Below are 19,530 nucleotides of genomic sequence, written 5' to 3'. Positions count from 1 at the left end.
TTATCCAGCAGACTTTTTCATGAAGCAGGAAATTTTAAAGACAGTTCAGTCACTTTCTTCTGTGTTCTGCAGAATGTGTTGCAGACTCTTTCATGAATCAGGAACCCCAAAGGAACATCTCAAATTTAGGCAAGTTCAGCAGTCCTCTCTCTGCGGGTTCTTCATGTCCAGTTTATGCAACAGTCCAGGCAGGAGCAGTTTCTTGCCTAAATGGCTAACCAACTCCATAAGGAGCCTTTTCGATGCCCATTTTTCTCTTGAAGTAGATTGGTGTTGCCAGAAGCAGACATGTCTCAATGTCATGAAAGGCCCTAAGTTATTAAAACATTTTAAATGCCATATTATGTAGTCTTTGCAAGATATGAAGAATGCCTATCCATCTGAAATATATCTATGCACATCTAGAAAATCTAACTAACATGACTACAAAATTGACTGTTACAGAGGATTATCTATTAACCTATATTTCTTAATTAAACATTACATTTTTAAATGAACTACACAGTCATAATACCTTAATCAGGAGCACAAATATACATATAACAAGATTGACCTTAAATTTATATCAATAAAGCAAAATCCATACCAATGCAAATTATTCATATCTATATCATATTCCCCTTTAAATGTAAAAGAACATTTATAAACAATATTTGGGAATATGGGCACAGTTTTTTCTCTCCAAACTGCTTCATGCTGTAGGGAGCTCTGTTAATCAGGTCTTTCATAGTGTATCCTATGTGCTAGGTTCATCTCAGTCAGCAGTTGAGCAAAGTAAGTTTTTGAGGGTATTCACAGCAACCTTTCAGAAGGGCATGGTCTATCTTACCATATTGGTCTAGAAGCAATCCACATGGTCTCATCTTCTGTGAAAACAAAAGAAGAACTTCTTTTCCAAAGCACCATATCGTTAGATCCAAATTTGAAAGTCATGATACCTTTAGAACATGCATGCTGGTTTAACTTAGCAGACCACACAATGAAATGTCTCACTGTATTTAGCTCCTTCACAGTCAAAAAATTAAAAAAAAAACACAATAATACAAAGAATCCAGACTCTCTGTGAATTATTTTTACTCTATCACTTTGTTTTGTCTCTTTAAAGAATTTTACCTTTTTTAAAAAAGCATTAACTTTATATTATGACTCTGTATACTCTTTATCTTTTCACTCCCAAGCCTACGTGGTTTACTTAACACCATGACCCATTTGGAGGTCTTTAATGTCTGAATCTGTCCTATTGTGAATCTGTAATTCTTTACTATCCAGGAGCACTTCTTAAAATGCTAAGCACTTTTTTAAAACTTAAGTTGCACCATGTAGGGGTAATACAGTACTGTCTGTTTCCTGCCCAGTCTAAACATTAACTGTGCTGTTATTATGATAATTATGATAGTTCCTGCCTGAGATCAGCACAGTTCAGCATGGCGGAGCCACTCTTGCCTCAGAGACATTTTGTGCCCCTGAGCCACGCACAGTTCCAGGCACACAGGAGTCCACATTGCCATCGAGCAAGTTGTAACACTTTACTCATAAAACCCCATCCAAATTCTCTATCTCCTACAAGAGAGAGAGGTTGTGCTAGGAGCATAGCCCAAAAAGCCAGCATTTAAAAACCGTCACGGCTATTTTACTGTTGCGGTTGCTGAGTGAGGAAATTCTCTCTGCAGCACCCTGCCAGCAAACAGCAAAAGTTGTGTTAAACTCTGTTTTTTTCTGTGTGTCTAGAATTCCTTCTCAAGCCTTCTCAGGCTTTATGTGATATTAGTTGGCCTTGTTGGGCAGCCACTCTGTTGTAGGAGGAGTGGGCTGCATCCCACCATCTGGCTAGCTTAACCCCTGAAATAACCACACAGAAATTTCATTAATTAAATTACTGCATGGCCTACACGCTCTAGCCTCTTATTGGCTAACTCTCACATCTTGATTCAACCCATTTCTAATAATCTGTGTGTTACCACGAAGTCGTGGCTTATCAGTAAAGATTCAGCATGTCTGACTCTGGTGACTCCATGGCAGCTCTCTCTGCCTGCCTTCTTTCTTCCAGCATTAAGTTTTCTTTTCCCCACTTATCTAAGTTCTTCCCTATCAAAGGCCAAGGCAGTTTCTTTCTTTCTTTTTTCATGAGAAAAAAGACTGTATTTATTTTTATAATCATTATACATTGAAACAGTGATACTGTTATTCAACTTTAATTTTTTTATAATTAGTAAGCTAAGGTTTTTATTTCATGTAATATTGTGAATGCTTAATATCTGTACGTCACATGCGAAGTTAAAACATACAGGGCAGACTCAAACTGGCAATTTTATTTTATTTTATATTTTTAGTTTATTTATTTATTAAAAATTCCCACCTCTTCCCCTCCTCCCATTTTCCTTCCCCTCTCCCCTCCCCTCCCCCGCCCTCTCCAGTCCTAAGAGCAGTCAGGGTACCCTGCCCTGTGGGAAGTCCAAGGCCCTCCCCCCTCCATCCAGGTCTAGGAAGGTGCGCATTCAAACAGTCTAGGCTCCCAAAAAAAGCCAGTACATGCAGTAGAATCAAAACCCAGTGCCGTTATCATTGGCTTCTCAGTCAGTCCTCATTGTCAGCCACATTCAGAGAGTCCGGTACAATCACATGCTCATTCAGTCCCAGTCCAGCTGGCCTTGATGAGCTTCCATTAGATCAGTCCCACTGTCCCTGTGGGTGGATGCACCCCTTGCAGTCCTGACTTCCTTTCTCATGTTCTCCTTCTTTCTGCTCTTCATCTGGACCTTGGGTGTTCAGTCCAGTGCTCCAACGTGGGTCTCTGTCTCTATCTCCATCCATTGCCGGATGAAGGTTCTATGATAATATGTAAGATATTCACCAGTGTGGCTATGGGAGAAGGCCAGTTCAGGCGCCCTCTCCTCTGCTTCCCAAGGACCTAGCTGGAGACATCTCCTTGGACACCTGGGAACCCCTCTAGAACCAAGTCTCTTGCCAACCCTAAAATGGCTCCCTTAATTAAGATTATCTTCTTTCCAGCTCCCATATCTACCTTTCCTCTATCTCAACCATTCTATTCCCCCAAGGTCTCCCCAATCCTCCACCTTTCCCTTCCCTCCACTTTACCCCCACCCCCATGTTCCCAACTTTTGCCTGGCGATCTTGTCTATTTCCAATATCCAGAAGGATAATTATGTTTTTCTTTGGGTTCACCTTCCTATTTAGCTTCTCTAGGATCACGAATTATAGGCTCAATGTCCTTTGCTTATGGGTAAAATCCACTTATGAGTGAGTCCATACAATATTCATCTTTTGGGGTCTGGGTTATCTCACTCAGTAAAGTGTTTTCTATTTCCATCCATTTGCATGGAAATTCAAGATGTCATTGTTTTTTTAACTACTGAGTAGAACTCTAAAGTGTATATGTGCCACACCTTCTTTATCCATTCTTCTATTGAGGGGCACCTAGGTTGTTTCCAGGTCCTGGCTATTACAAATAGTGCTGCTATGAACATAGTTGAACAAATGCCCAAGGCAGTTTCTTTATTCAAGCAATGAAAGCAACACAAATACAGAGGAACCTCCTACACCAATAAAATTATCAAAATCAATTCATAATCTGTGGTCGCATCAAAGATGAAAATTATCATAGATGACTATACTTTTGGCTTCTTGGGAGACTATGGGTGATTCTAAATTAAATAAGTGTTTGGTATAAGTTTGTACTCGTACCATAAACCTGAGTTACATTCATATCCATATTAGTGACCTCCATTTTATGACCAGATATGATTTTTTTTTCATTTCTTTTGAATGATTGGTACATTAAAAAAAATCCAGGGAAGATAGGATTGAGCCAGATGGGTGAATCACATGCCTTCTGTAGAGGACTAGAAGGAGAGGCAGAGATGTCAAGTCTCTCCCCACTCTCTCTCTCTCCACTGCCCTGGGTGTCCTGCAGCAGGCTCCATCACAGGTCTGCAATCACCAAGACGGAGTCTCTGACATGGGTGTTCTGGAGTGAGGCCCCACTGTTAGAAAGTCAGGGAAGAGTGGCAGAGAGAATGGCTCTATCTCCTGTAAATGTGCCCTGACACAGCTGTAATTCTGTTGTCAGAACTTAAAAAAAATATTTAAAGATTGATTCAAGATGGTGACTTGCAGTGTGGGATCTTGGTCCCAACTGGAGACACCAAGTTGTTCAACTGCCCTAAGGCCACAGGTATGATGCTCATACCCAATGAACCAGCAGGATGGTACTGATGGCACTGATGTGTAGAGTCCTGGAGCTCTAGTGGATCCTGCCCCCAGATCCCTTGCCCAGCCAAAAGATCACCTTGTCTCTGAGCAACAACAGGATGTCTGTGATGGAGACAATTCACTTACTGGATTCGACCTCCTGAAAAATATTGTACTGGCAGGGTGATAAGCAGCATCCTGGATCTCTCACAGGCTCTGCACTTTCTGGATTGGGCCTTCTCAAAAAAAAAAAGCTCTTTGGTATATGCTGCCATCAGGTGCCATATTGCTGTATGTGGTCTGTGCTGCAACTGGGGCCATGCTGGTGTCTGTGTGTTGAAGGGAGAGAGCTGCTTGTTTGTCTCAGCCACCCAAAACTGAAATGATCACACAGAAACTGTATTAATTAAATCACTGCTTGGCCCATTAGCTATAACTTCTTATTGGCTAATTCATATTAATTTAACTGATTTCTGTTAATCTGTATATCTTCATGTGGCTGTGGCTTACCAGATTTATATCTGGAGGCTTCATGGCTTCTCTATGACTCTGCCTTTCTTTCTCCCAGCATTCAGTTTAGTTTTTCCCACCTACCTAAGTTTTGCCCAGCTATAGGTTCAAAATGGTTTCCTTTTTTCATTAATGGTAATCACAGCATACTGAGGGGACTCCCTCATCACCTCCCCTTTTCTGTTTAAATAAAAAAGAAGGTTTTGACTTTAACATATCTACTTTATCTTTTATCATAACTAATGAAAACTATAACTGTAGCTATAAATTCTTCAACTCCTTCAAAGACTCCAGAAAGATATAATATTACCTAAGTAAACAGGAAATACATTGTAAGCAGCTTCTAAACTCTGTAATTGTCAGAGACATCTCATTAACTTGACAGTCACCCAAAGTTCTTCTGTATCCTTGGAGTATCCATCTTCAGCCTACAGGCCCATAGTATCCAGCAGACTATTTTATGAAGTAGTAAATTTCAAAGACATTCCCACCTACACTGGAAGTTTGTCTGTCACATTTTTCTGTGTCATGCAAAATGTCTAGCAGACTCTTTCATGAAATAAGAACTCTGAAGGATCATCTCATCTTTAAGCAAGTTCAGAAGTCATTTCTCTGCAGGTCCTGCATATTCAGTTCATCAAACAGTCCAGGCAAGAGCAGTTTTTTTTGCCAAAATGGCTAGCAAACTCCATAAGGAGCCTCTTTGGTGCCTATCTTCCTCTTGAAGTATATTGGTGCTGCCAGGAGCAGATGTGTCTCATTGTCATGAAAAGTCTTCAGTTCTTAAAACATTTAAATGCCATATTCTGAAGGTCTCTGAAAGATTTGAAGAATATCTAACTAACTGAAATATATCTCTATCTATCTAAAAGACCTAACTAACATGACTACAATCTTGACTATTTAGATGATTATCTATTAACCTATTTTTCTTAATTATACATTACATTTTTAAATGAACTGCACAAACACAGTACCTTAATCAAAAACAAAAATATACATGTAACAAAATTGACCTGAAACTTGTATCAATAAACCAATATCCATACCAACATAAAGTATCCATGTCTGTAGCATATCCCCCTTTATATGTAAAGAAACAATTATAAGCAATGTTTGGGAATATGGGCGTAGTTTCTCCAAACTCCTTCTTGTTGTTTATTGGGTGAAGTATTTTCTTTTTGGGGGGTGTTCACAGCACCCTTTCAGGGAATCTTGTTCTATCAAACCATATTTATCTGGAAGCAATCCACAGGTTCTCATCCACTGTGGAAATAAGAGAAAAACCTCTTTTCAAAAGCAACATATCCTTAGACCAAATTTGGAAGTCATAATACCTTTATAATATAAATACTGATTTAGTTTAGCAGCTCATACAATGAAATGTCTCTCTGTACTTAGCTCATTCACAGTCAGAAAATTCAAAGATAGCACAATAATATGCATAATCTAGACTCTTTGTAAATTTTTCATTTTTATGTGGCTTATTTTTACTCTTTTTCTTTTCTCTTCCAAGCCTATGTACATTTATCCAACACTGTGACTCATCTGGATTTGTCTTTATTGCATATCTGTAATTCTTTAGTGTCCAGGAGCACTTTCTAAAATGCTAAGTGCTTCTTAAAACTTAAGTTACACCATTACTGTGGTATACATAGTACTTCTTGCTTGTCTGCCCAGTCCAATGTGGTGGAGCCACGAGCGCCTGAGAGCCATACACACAGCCCCATTCTCAAGCTCACAGTCCTTGTCACCTTTAACCAAGCTGCCTCAGTCTGCTCACAAACCCCACTCAAATACTCAGTCTACTGAAAGATCCAGAGATAATACTGGAAACATGACTCAGAAAGCTGGCATTTCAAAACAGTCATGGCTGAATCAGGAAAACCTCTCTTAAGGGAGCTGTGGCACACCACCAGCAAATAGCAAGAGACCGTGTTAAACTCTGTAATTTTGTGTCTAGAATTCCTTTTCAAGCTTTCTCAGGTTTTACGTGGATTTAGTCCAACAAATTGGCATAGCAATTTGTTTACAGAGGTTTCTGTCTCACCAGAGGTTGTGCAGCCATTCAGTCCCAAATAAACACACAGAGGTCTACATTAACTATAAGCTGGTTGACCTATTAGCTCAGGCTTTCTTATTAACTATTTCTTACATCTTATACAGTAACCCATAATTCCTGTCTGTGTTAACCATGTGTCTTGGTACTTTTTACCAGTGAGGCATTCTCATCTTGTGTCCTCTGTTTCTGGGTGACGACTGCAGACTCAGCCTTTCCTCTTCCCAGAGTTCTCCTGTTCTGATTGCCCCGCCTATATTTCCTGCCTGGTCACCCCTCCTATACTTCCTGCCTGGCTACTGGCCAATTAGCATTTTATTAGATGAGTACAAGTGACAAATCTTTACAGAGTACAAGATTACCAGAGGGAGAGGGTGTTCTAGTCTTCCTAATTATTTTTGTTTTGCCTTGTTTTATATTTTATAAATCTATCCTTCCAATATCAACTTCAGTCATTCTTTGAATTCTTCTGGTGTATTTCAATGTCCAGATTTACTCTTTTTTTGTCTACCCATCTTTTTCTCTTGTTGGTGTAGTTGGGTCTGTGTCTCTGGTGATCAATCTTCCAGGTGCCAGTAGATCCAAGGCTCAGATGGCAACTGCTCCTTGTGGTGCACTAAGCGCCACAGTTCGAGTCACCCTGAAAGTCACTTGGTGTTCCAGAGATCGTCTGTTGCTCTTGGGTGCTGCTCAGTGCTCTTGGGTGCTGCTCTGCAAACCTGGGGGTCATTAGGCCCCACTCCCATAGAGGTTGCTGGCTTGGGGCTACTCCTGCTAAGGTTGCTGCCTTGGGTCTATTGGGGCAGAGGTCGTTGGCTACAGCCTACACTGTCAGAGGTCATTGGCTACAGCCTGCTCCCTTGGAGGTCACTGATTCACACCTGGTCCCATAGAGGTCTCTGGCTCAGGCCTGCCCCCTCAGCGGTTGCTCCATTGTATCTGCTTCTATGGAGGTCACTGCCTCAGGCATGCTCTTCTAGGTGATTGTGAACTGTACCAACTGGACAATTAAATCTCAAGAGTGAAAACAAATGGTTTGTTTTGTAGCCAAGTGTTGAGGGAGAGAGAGTCCCTTTGTTTGTTCCGGCCAACCCAGGTAGCTTATACCCAAAACAATCACACAGAAACTGTATTAATTAAAACACTACTTGACCATTAGCTCTAGCATCCTATTGGCTAACTCTCACATCTTGATTGTAGTGAACAATTCTGTGTTCACTACAAGGTCATGGCTTATGGGGAAAGATTTAGCATGTCTGACCTGGTGTCTCTATGGTGGCTCTCTGACTCTGTTTCCTTCTTCCCAGAATTCAGTTCTGTCTTCTCTGCCTACCTAAGGTCTGCCCTATCAGGCTAAGCAGGTTCTTCATTGATTAACCAATGAAAGCAACACATAAACAGAAGGACCTCCTACACCAGCCAAGTATGGGTGTTCACTGCCTGGGAACATAGACTTAGGGTATCCCAAATTCCCTCAAAGGGAATAAGAGGAGTATCCTTTGCTGTATCCTTGTTCTGACCAGCTACTCGTCATGAACTCATTAGTTGGGAAATAGTAGTGGTTAGTGGTCCAGTCTGTATAGCAGTGGCAATCAGCAAGCAGCTGTATTGAAGAAAGCAAACAGGAACTTTGAAGAATAGGAAAACATGCTTAGACATTTGTCCAGTATCAGCAAGTTTCCAGCTGGCAGCTTGCATCTTTCTCCTCTTGTGACTGCTGCAAGCTATGTTGATACCTGTGGACCAAGTTGTTACTGGAGACCAAATGGATGTTTCTGGTCCGTCTTCCCTTCTGGGGCTACATTGAAGTTAGTGGTCTCTCCTGCCCACTGAGGTCATGTTAATATCTATAGTCTGAGATGCTGCTGTGGGGCCAAATTGATAGCATGGTTCCTGCCATAATGGTAACCAGGGGCCCTGTTAGCCTTTGTGGTTTATACTACCACTAGAGTCCATGTTGATTGATATTCATGGCTTGGGCCATGGTCTGTGCTGCCACTTCAAGTACTCTTGACATTCTTTGTTCACTGTGCCATAGGACCATACTGATATCAATGGTTTATGCTACTGCTCGAGGCCTTTGTTGATGTCCATGGTCCATGTTGCCACTGGAGCTCATGTTGGTACCCTGCTCTGAACTATCAGCAAAAACCTTATTGTTCATTACCCATGTTGCCACCAGAGGCTATGCTGGTGTCCCTTCCTAGATCATTGCTGCAGCCTGAGATTATGTTGATGGTCTTGGTCCATACTACCTCCCCAAGACAAGTGGCTTTCCATAGCCTGAGCTGCTGCCTGAGGTCATGTTGATATTTGTTGTCTGTGCTGCTGTTGAAGGCCATGTTGATGCCTGTGGATCCATGTTATAGCAAGAGGCTATGTGGATGTCTGTGGTCTGTGCTGCAGCCTGAGGCCATGTTGTTGTCTGTGCTCTAATTTGCCACTGGACACCATGTATGTGTCTGTGGTTCTTGCTGCTGCCAGAGGCCATGTTATGTGTGGCCTGTATTGTAGTCTGAGGCAATGTTAATGTCTATGGTCTATGCTGCTACCTGAGGCCGTGCCAATGTTTGTGGTCTGCCCTGCCACTGGGATGTATGTTGATGTCCATTGTACTGCTTCAGGAAGGTATGATGATGTCTATTGTCTATGCTGCCCCCAGGGATCATGTTGATGTCCATCTTCCATGGTGCAGCAAGAGGCCACGAGGATGTCTATGGTCCAAGCTGCCACTGTAAACCATGTTGATGTCAATGATCCATGCTGAGACCATATTAATGTCCATGTGGCTGCTGGCTGTTATAGGCAAGGAAGCATCTGTTGAAATGGTATCAATGACTCCAGACTCATAATTCAGAATGAGAGACATTGAAGTCTTCTGTAACAGTCTCCCCTACAAAAGAAAAAAAAAACCTGTCTAGACAGGAAGCCATGGAGGACAGTCCTTAAAAACTGTGATAAAAATGCTGAATTGTAGCTCTTCATAGCTGATAACTTTTGGCTGTGGTGAGGAATGGGAAAGAACTCACTTATCTTTAAGGCTTTGACCATGCTCCAATGAGTAGTATATGGGCAATACAAATAGTACTTGGGGTATTTGTGTGTGTAGGGGAGTAGAAGGGTGGGAGGGTAGACTTAGAATGAATGGGAAGCAAGTGTAATTGATATGCATTGTATGAAATTTCCAAATAATTCCATTAAAATGTGTTGGAAAGGAAACAAAAGACAAATGAAACCTTGAAATAATTCAATAACCACAAAAAGATGGTTGTTGTGTCTGGTGGCTTCCACATAATTTTAGAAACAGTCAACATTATTTCAAAAAATTCAATGGCCAACCTGAAGAGAGATATAGACAGGATTAAGTTTAATATTACACACTTTGCATTTCATAAGGAATGTTTGTCAAAATGATTCTTAATTTACCTCTCAGTGCTGTGGGATGATCTTTCTGTGTGCTGCAAATATGTGTTGCTCTAATTGGTTGATAGATAAAGCTGCTTTGGCCTATGTCAAGGCTGGATACAGCCAGGCAGGAAATCCAAGCAGAGATATAGGTGAAGAAGGGTAGTGTCAAGGGAAGACATCAACCAGTTACCCAAGAAGCAAGATGCCTGCCAGCAGATCGGTAATTCCATGACCATGTGGAAACACATAGATTAATAGAAATGGGTTAATTTAAATGTAAGATCTAGCTAGTAAAAAGCCTGAGCCATTGATCAAACTTTTATAATTAATATAAGCCTCTGAGTGATTATTTGGAAATGGCTGTGGGATGGGTTACAACAGAAAAAAGCCTCCATTTATATCTCAGTTTCCATTTTTTTAATGACTAGACTAAGAACATGTTATAAGCAATGCCATTTTACTTTCTTGACTTAAATTTTTTTGAGAATTTCATGAGTAAGCATCCACTTTAATTTTAATATTTATTAGATTTATTTAAGATCAGGAGAAAACTAATTACTGAATCTTCTTAAGCTTTTGATGCTTAATCTTGTAATAGTTTACACATTTTTGAATTATAAGAACAAAATAATTTTGACTATTCACTACACTGTACTAAAAAATCCCCCAAAGGAGAAAATAACAGGTCACATGCATCTCTTTTCTTGACTCTGTCATCTTACTACATTGATATAGAGATTAAACCTCACACATGCTTGGAAGCATCTGAACCGCACACATAGTAATCTGGACCCCCTTCCCTTTGGTACATTTTGTTTCACAACAAGGTCTCCATGTAATCCCCAGATAGCTGGAGTTAGAGATGCATATTACCACACAGGACATGGCTACTTTTTAGCAAAGTACATGTTCAGGGCCAGTGACATGGCTCAGAAGATAAAGGTACCTGCCCCTAAGATCTATAAGCTGAGTTTGACCCCTGGATTCAAATGGTAGAAGAAGAAAACCAGCTCCCCAAAGCTGTTCTTTAATTTTTAAACTTATGAAATGCATGCAGGCAAAATAAATGAATAATAAAATGAAGTAAAAATGTAAAGTTCTAATAGACTGTGTTTGTCTTGAGCCTATGTTTATAATATTAGATAAATGCAAGCTTATCTCATTCAGGAAAATAACATTTCCAGTGTTCTATTCTTTGTTCATTTAGTGCCCTCCCCTTTCCCAATGCACTTTATTTCAGATAAACAGAATGACACCATTTCTAAAATAAATAATTTTTTCCTCATATTGAAATTAATTTGCATTTATCAGTTAAATTATCTTATTTACAACACATGCTAATCCCAAAGACTGAAGGAGAAAGATCACTGACCCAAATCTTCTTGACCAAAATAATTAAAACATGCTTTTTTATTCATGACATTTATTCATGATATTTATTCAGTACATGAACTGCCTCTCCCTAAGGTGGAGTTTGAGAGGTCAGCATTGGGGGTGAGGGAGAGAAGATTTTTTATAAAGCTCAGGGTAGGGAGTTTCTAAATAGTGGACATGACAGGTGAAAGAGGTGGTGTTACAGGAGCAGAATATGAATTACACAATAGCCCAACCCAGGCTCCTGAAAGAAAGACATGGCTGTAAAGGGGGCATAAGGAGGTAGTCACTGGTAACAGGGAGTCAAAAGGTGGTAATAGGTGTTCATGTAAACTTTTATAACAAACATAGGCTTACAAGATGGTTTTAAACAACCTTTGGAAACAAAGACATGATTGTCATTCCTGTAACAGACAGTACAGAACCATTTGTAGTTAAGGGTACAGGTGGGCATAGCCCAAACCATGAAAACAGGGTTAATCATAAACAGAAATGGATCTATTTTGTCTTTACTATAAGAGGGCTTTTAAGCCTAAAATGGAGGCAGGCTGGTTCTCCCCACACTTCATCCTATGTCTCAATTCTTCTTCCTCTATGTGATTCCATTTCTCTGAGACACAAAGAGCTTTTCTGCTTCCTGAATGGCTGTTCTACTCCAATGGATGAAGTTAACAAGCCACCTGACAAGTGGGATCCATTTATAACTAGGTTTATTGGGAACAGCCGAGGACTGAGAACAGAAATTCTCCTCTTTAATTTCAATTTCTGTCTTTTTGTAGCTGAGGCTCAGCTCAGAAGAGAGTGATTTAGAGACTGCCAAGTCTCTGAAGAGGGAACCATTACACCAGACTTCTTGCAGGAGGGATGAATAGAATGTATTCAATGCAATCTGAGTCAAACTAAAGAGACAGAGAGGAGTTTTTATTGGAGTATATCATACTTAAATATAACCAGGCAAGAGAAGTGAACAATGAATTAATTACAAGACCTGAGTTGGATCCTTGAATAAAGTGAGGACTTGACCATTTCCAGGTAGATCTGAGGGGAAGGTTTTATTGGAAGAGTCCACAGTGGGGAGAGAAAGTAGTAGACTAAACAAGGCCAGCAGATTCAACTTGACCATGAGAGAAAAAAGAGTGGAGGAACGTGAGAGAGGAAGATCAAGAGAAGAAGATAAAAGAGACAGCAAGGAAAACAGCAGGGTTATGTAGGAATGAGAGGCTGGGAAACAGAAGTCAATGAGCTGGATTTAGAGTAGGGGCCAGCGAGAGAGGAGCTGAGAAGATCACAGGTCCTGAGTGAGCCTGGAGGCCAGCATGCATTGTGGGGTAGTAGTAGCATGGAAGTCTGTCATTAGTCCTAGTTTCTTCTGGACCTGACAGTCTGTTTATTTGGGTTTTGGTTTTTTTCCCCTGTTTTTGTTTTGATATTTTCTGGTTTGGGGGTCTGTTCTATCTCTCTTTATCTTTCTCTCTTTCTCTGTGCTTGTGCTTGTGTGTGCTGTTATAATATAAAAATTGGCTACAAGAGAGTCTTGGTATACAACAGGACTCACAAAGGAGGTTTATTTTTGTCTTGATTTCTTTTCTTACCTCTATCCAAAGATCTTTCTGTTTTTCTGTTTTATCTGTCTATCTATCTATCTATCTATCTATCTATCTATCTATCTATCTATCTATCTATCTATCTATCTATTTATCTATCTATCTATGGTTGACTTCCTGATATGGGATCCCCCTACATAGGCTGTAAATATATTTTATTGCCATTAGTTAAATAAAGAATCTGCTTTTGGCCAATGGCTTAACAGAATATAGCCAGACGGGAAAAGAAAGAGTAGGTAGACTCAAGGAGAAGCCATGTAGCCACTACAGGAGACATATGCCGGATGCCAGACAGAACCTTCCTTCTGACTATTCTTTCCCTTACAGCTTATATACCCCAGCAATATCTTTCAAGCAGTATAAAAATTACCTTGTGGTTACATTCTATTTTTCAAGTGAATGATTATAATGGATAGAATTAAAAAGCAGAATATTTTCCATATTCCTTACATGATTAAACATTTTACATACTCCAGGTGAAAAACAAGTTGTTTCAAGAATCTGTATACATTCATACTCAAGCAACTTATTATGAATTAACAGCATATAAGCAAGCAAGGTATTTTTCTCAACCAGTTCTTTTGCCGGAGGGCTGCATTTTGCGGTTACAAAGAAATGTCCAATCACTTTATTGCTTATCTCAAAAAGTAACCTCATTGGGAATCTTAAAAGAATCACAAACCTAAACTTTTATATATAAAAAAGAGTCAGTCAGCTTTACGTTAAATCTTTAGGGTGCATACCTACTCATTAACAGTTTTTTAATATCAGGAAGTTGAGGGCAGAAATGGTTGAAAGGAATTAGCCATCATCTTTGCTCCTCAAACAATCCTAGCAAGAGAGGCACATCAGTTAATAATAATTGGGCTGCTTTGTTCTTGTTCCCTGGCCTCAATGAGTCCCTCACTCATCTATGTGCTTTTCTAAACTCTAGATTTTTTTTTGTTTCTTCACCTCAAAACTATTAACACAAACCTTTTAATCCATCCTTAAGTTATTTTCAAAGCTTTGTTTTAGCTACAATATATAGCAAAATCTATGAACACATCCCCCAACATTAAGATTAAGAGAATTTAAGATAGCTGGGCTTCTGGAACTAAATTGTTTATCTTTCTTTTTAAAAATAACTTACTGTTTTTAATTAAGCTATATATTTCCCCATTCTCCTTCCTTTCTTCCCTCTCCCCTTACATCCCTCCCCTACCTCCATACTCCCAATTTACTCAGGAGATCTTGTATTTTTCTTCTTTTTTTTGGTGGATCTACGTATTTTTCTCTTAGGGTCTTCTTTGTTGTCTAGGTTCTCTGGGTTTTTAGACTATAGGCTGGTTATTCTTTGCTTTATGTCTAAAAGCCAAATATGAGCGAATACATATTATATTTGTTTTTATGGGTCTGGATTATCTCACTCAGCATGTTTTTTTCCTAATTCTGTCCATTTGTCTGCAAATTTCAAGATGTCATTTTTTTTAACCACTGAATAGTGCTCCATTGTGTAAATGTACCATATTTTTCTTATTCATTCTTCAGTGGAGGAGTTGGTTCCAGGTTCTGGCTACTATGAATAATGCTGCTATGAACATAGTTGAGCAAATGTCCTTATGGTATGATTGAGTATCTTTTGGGTATATGCCTTAGAGTGGTATTGCTGGGTTTTCAGGTAGATTGATTCTTAATTTTCTGAGAAATAGCCATACTGAGTCCCAAAGTGGCTATACAAGTTTGCATTTCCACCAATAATGGGGGACTCTTCCCTTATTCCTCATCCTTTCCAGGATAAGTTGTCATGAGTGTGTTTGATCTTGATCATTCTGACAGGTTTAACATGGTATCTCAGAGTTGTCTTGATTTACTTTTCTCTGATAGCTAAGGATGTTGAGCAGTTCCTTAAGTGTCTTTCAACCACTAAAGATTCCTCTGTGGAGAGTTCTCTGTTCAGGTCTGTACCATAGTTTTCTAAAATTGGCTTATTTGTTCTTTTGATATCAAGTTTCTTGAGTTCTTTGTATATTTTGTAGGTCAGTCCTCTGTCTGATGTGGAGTTAGTGAAGATCTTTTCCCATTCTGCAAACTACTGTTCTGTCTTCTTGACCATGTTATTTGCTTTACAGAAGTTTTTCAGTTTCAGGAGATCTCATTTATTAATTGTTGCACATAGTGTCTGTGCAATTGGAGTTATATTTAGGAAGTGGTCTCCTGTACCAATGCACTCAAGGCTACTTCCCTCTTTCTCTTTTTGTGAGGTTCAGTATGCTGGTTTTCTGTTGAAGTTTTTGATCCACTTCTACTTGAGTTTTGTGCATTGCAGTAGATATGGATCTATTTGCATTCTTCTACATGTCGATTTCCAGTTATGTCAACACCTTTTGTTGAAGATACTTTCTTTTTTTCCATTTTATAATTTTAGTTTCTTTGTCAAAAATCAGGTGTTTATGGGTGTTTGGATTAGTAACAGGATCTGCAATTTGATTCCATTGATTCCATTGATCCACATGGCCGTTCTTTCCTCTCTCCCCCCAAACAAGGTTTCTCTGTAGTTTTACAGTTTGTCCTGGAACTAACTCTTGTAGACCAGGCTGGCCTGAAACTCACAGAGATCTGTCTGCCTCTACCTCCCGAGTGCTGGGATTAAAGGCATTTGCCACCACTGCCTGGCCACATGTCTGTTCTTATGCCAATACCAAGCTGCTTTTATTACTGTACCTCTATAGTAGACCTTGTAGTCAGGGATGGTGATGCCTCTGCAAGTTCCTTTATTGTACAGGATTGTTTTGGCTATCCTGGATTTTTTTGTTTTTGTTTTTGTTTTTTTAAATATGAAGTCGAGTATTGTTCTTTCAAGGTCTGTGAAGAATTGTGTTGGGATTTTGTTGGGGATTGCTTTGAATCTGTAGATTGATTTTGGTAAGATTGCCATTTTTACTATGTTGAGCCCTATTCAAGAACATGGGTGATCTTTCCATTTTCTGATATTTTCTTCAATTTTTTCCTCAAAGACTTGTACAGGTATTTCACTTGTTTGGTTAGAGTTACCCCAAGATATTTTATTTTATTTGTGGCTATTGTAAAGGGTGATGTTTCTCTGATTTCTTTCTCAGCCCGTTTATCACCAATATATAGGAAGTATGCTGATATTTTGAGTTAATCTTGTATCCTGCTATATTATTGAAGGTGTTTATGAGTTGTAGGATTTCCTTGGTGGAATTTTTGGGGTCACTTATGTGTACTGTCACATTACCAGCAAACAGTGAAAGTTTGACTTCTTTTCTGTTTTGTACCCCCTTGATCTCCTTTTTTTGTCTTATTACTCTAGCTAGGACCTCAATTGAATTGATATGGAGAGAGTGGACAGCCTTGTCTTCTTCCTGATTTCAGTGGGATTGCTGTGAGTTTCTCTCCATTTAGTTTGATGTTGACTGTTGGCTTGCTGTATATTGCCTTCATTATGTTTAGGCATATTTCTAGTATCCCTGTTCTTTCTAAGACCTTTATCATGAAGGGGTGTTGAATTTTGTAGAAGGCTTTTTCAGCATCTAATAAGATGATCATATTTTTTTTCTTTTAGTTTGTTTATATGGTGGATTACATTGATGGACTTCCATATGTTGAATCATCCCTGCATTTCTGGGATAAGGTTATGGTAGATGATTTTACTGATATGTTCTTGTACTCAGTTTGTCAGTATTTTATTGAATATTTTTACCATCAGTGTTCATGAGTGAGACTGACCTATAATTCTCTTTCTTAGTTGTGTCTTTGTGTGGTTTGGGTATCAGGATAACTGTAACCACATAAAAAGAGTTTGGCAATGTTCCTTCTGTTTTTATTCTTTGGAACAATTTGAGTAGAACTGATATTAGTTATTTGAAAATCTAGCAGAATTCTGTGCTGAAACCATCTGGTCCTGGGCTTTTTTCTTTTTCCTTTGATGACTGTTTCTATCTCCTTAGCAGTTATAGGTCTATTTAATTTGCTTATCTGATCTTGATTTAATTTTTGTTTGTGATACTTATCCCGAAAATTGTCCATTTCCTTTAAGCTTTCCAATTTGCGAAGTACAGGCTTTTGAAGTATGACTTGATGATTCTCTGGATTTTCTCCATGTCTGTTGTTAAGTACCCCTATTCATTTAGTCCCTCCCTGTTCATTTTTGTTAATTTGGATTTTCTTTCTCTATACTTTTATTACTTTGCATAAAGGTTTGTCTATTTTGTTGATTTTCTTGAAGAACCAACCCTGTCTCATTGATTCATTGTATTGTTTTCATTGTTTCTATTTTGTTGATTTCAGCTCTCAGTTTGATTATTTCCTGTTGTCCAGTCCTTCTGGGTAAGTTTATTTTTTTTCTTCTAGAGCTTTCAGGTGTTCTGTTAGTTCACTAGTGTGGGATTTTTCCCGCTTCGTTATATAAGCATTTAATGCTATGAATTTTTCTCTTAGCACCTCTTTCATGGTTTCCCATATGTTTGGGTATGTTCTGCGGTCATTTTCATTGAATTTTACAAAGTCTTTAATTTCTTTCTTATTTCGTTCTTGACCCAATGGTGATTCAGTTGCGCATTGTTCAGTTTCCATGAGTTTGTGGGCTTTCTGCAGTCAATGTTTTTGTTGAATTCTATATAGAAGCCATGATGGTCTGATAAGACACAGGGAGTTATTCCATTTTTTAATTAACTGTTGAGATTTGCTTTGTTACCAAGTATGTGATTGATTTTGGAGAAGGATCTATTAGGTGATGAGAAGAAGGTATATTCTTTTGTGTTTGGGTGAAAAGCTATATAGATGTCTGTTAAAATCATTTGAGTCATAACACCTGTTAGATCTTTTATTTTGCTGTTAAGTTTCCATCTGCCAGACCTGTCCATTGGGGAAAATCGTGTGTTGAAGTCTCCACTATTAATATGTTGGGTTTGATGTGTTATTCAAACTTTAGTAGTATTTCTTTTCAAATGAGGGTGCCCATGTATTTGGAGCATAAATGTTCTAAAATGATACTTCATTTAGATAGATTTTTTTCCTGTGATGAATATGGAATGACCGTTTTCATATCTTTTGACTAATTTTAGTTTGAAGTCTACTTTGTTAGATATTAGGATAGCTACACCAGTTTGTTTCTTAGGTCCACTTTATTGGAAAATCTTTTCCCAACCCTTTGCTCTGAGGTAATATCTGTCTTTGTAGTTTCGGTGTGTTTCATGTATGCAGTGAAATGATACCATTCTCGTAGCCTGGGTCTTTTTATAGGTCAATGGAGTCTATTGATATTATGGGATATTAATGACTAGTGATTGCTAGTTCCTGTTATTTTTGTTTTTGTTGTTGGTGGTGGTATGGTGTGTGTTTCTCTTTGGGATTTGCTGGTGTGGGATTATCTAGTACCTGTGTTTTTGTGGGTGTAACTAACTTCCTTGAGTTGGAGTTTTCCTTCAAGTACTTTTTGTAGGGCTGGATTTGTGGATAGGTATTGACCAATCTGGTTTTGTCATGGAATATCTTTTTTCTCCTGCATCTATGTTAATTGAAAACTTTGCTGGATATGGTAGTCTGGACTGGTATCCATGGTCTCTTAGTGTCTGTATAACACCTGACAGGGATCTTCTTGCTCTCAGGGTTTCCATTGAGAAGTTGAGTGTAATTCTGAGAGGTCTGCCTTTATATGTTACTTGACATTTTTCCTTTGCAGATCTTAATATTCTTTCTTTATTCTTTATGTTTAGTGTTTTGACTATTATGTGGCAAGGGAACTTTCTTTTTTTGGTTCAGTCTGTTTGGTATTCTTTCAGCTTCTTGTATTTTCATAGACATGTCCTTCTTTAGGTTGATCAAGCTTTCTTAAATGATTTTGTTGAGTATAGTTTTCTATGCCTTTGAACTTGGCTTTTTCTTCTTCTTTGATGCCTATTATTCTTAGGTTTGATTTTTTCATAGTGTCCCAGATTTCCTGATTATTTTGTGTTAAGAATTTGTTGTATCTAACTTTTTTTGATTGATGACTCTATTTCTTTTATCTTATCTTCAATGCTTGAGATTCTCTCTTCCATCTCCTGTATTCTGTTGTTTATGTTTGCATATGTAGTTCTTGATCATTTACCCATATTTTCCATTTCCAAATTTCCCTTGGTTTGTGTTTTTTATTGCCTTTATTTCATTTTTCAAGTGTTAAACCACTTCTTTCACCTGTTTGATCGCTTTTCCTTGGTTTTCTTTAAGAGATTTTTTGACTTCTTCCAATTTTTTTGGTTGTTTTTTCCTCCATTACTTTAGATAATTTTTCATTTCCTCTTTAAGGGCCTCAATTATCTTCATAAAGTTATTTTTAAGGTCATTTTCTTCTGCTTCATCTGCATTAGGATGTTTAAGTGTCAC

This window comes from Myodes glareolus, chromosome 3 (assembly GCF_982192425.1).
Source record: "Myodes glareolus chromosome 3, mMyoGla1.1, whole genome shotgun sequence".
In the NCBI taxonomy this organism is placed as follows: domain Eukaryota; kingdom Metazoa; phylum Chordata; class Mammalia; order Rodentia; family Cricetidae; genus Myodes; species Myodes glareolus.
This window is presented reverse-complemented; position numbering follows the sequence as displayed.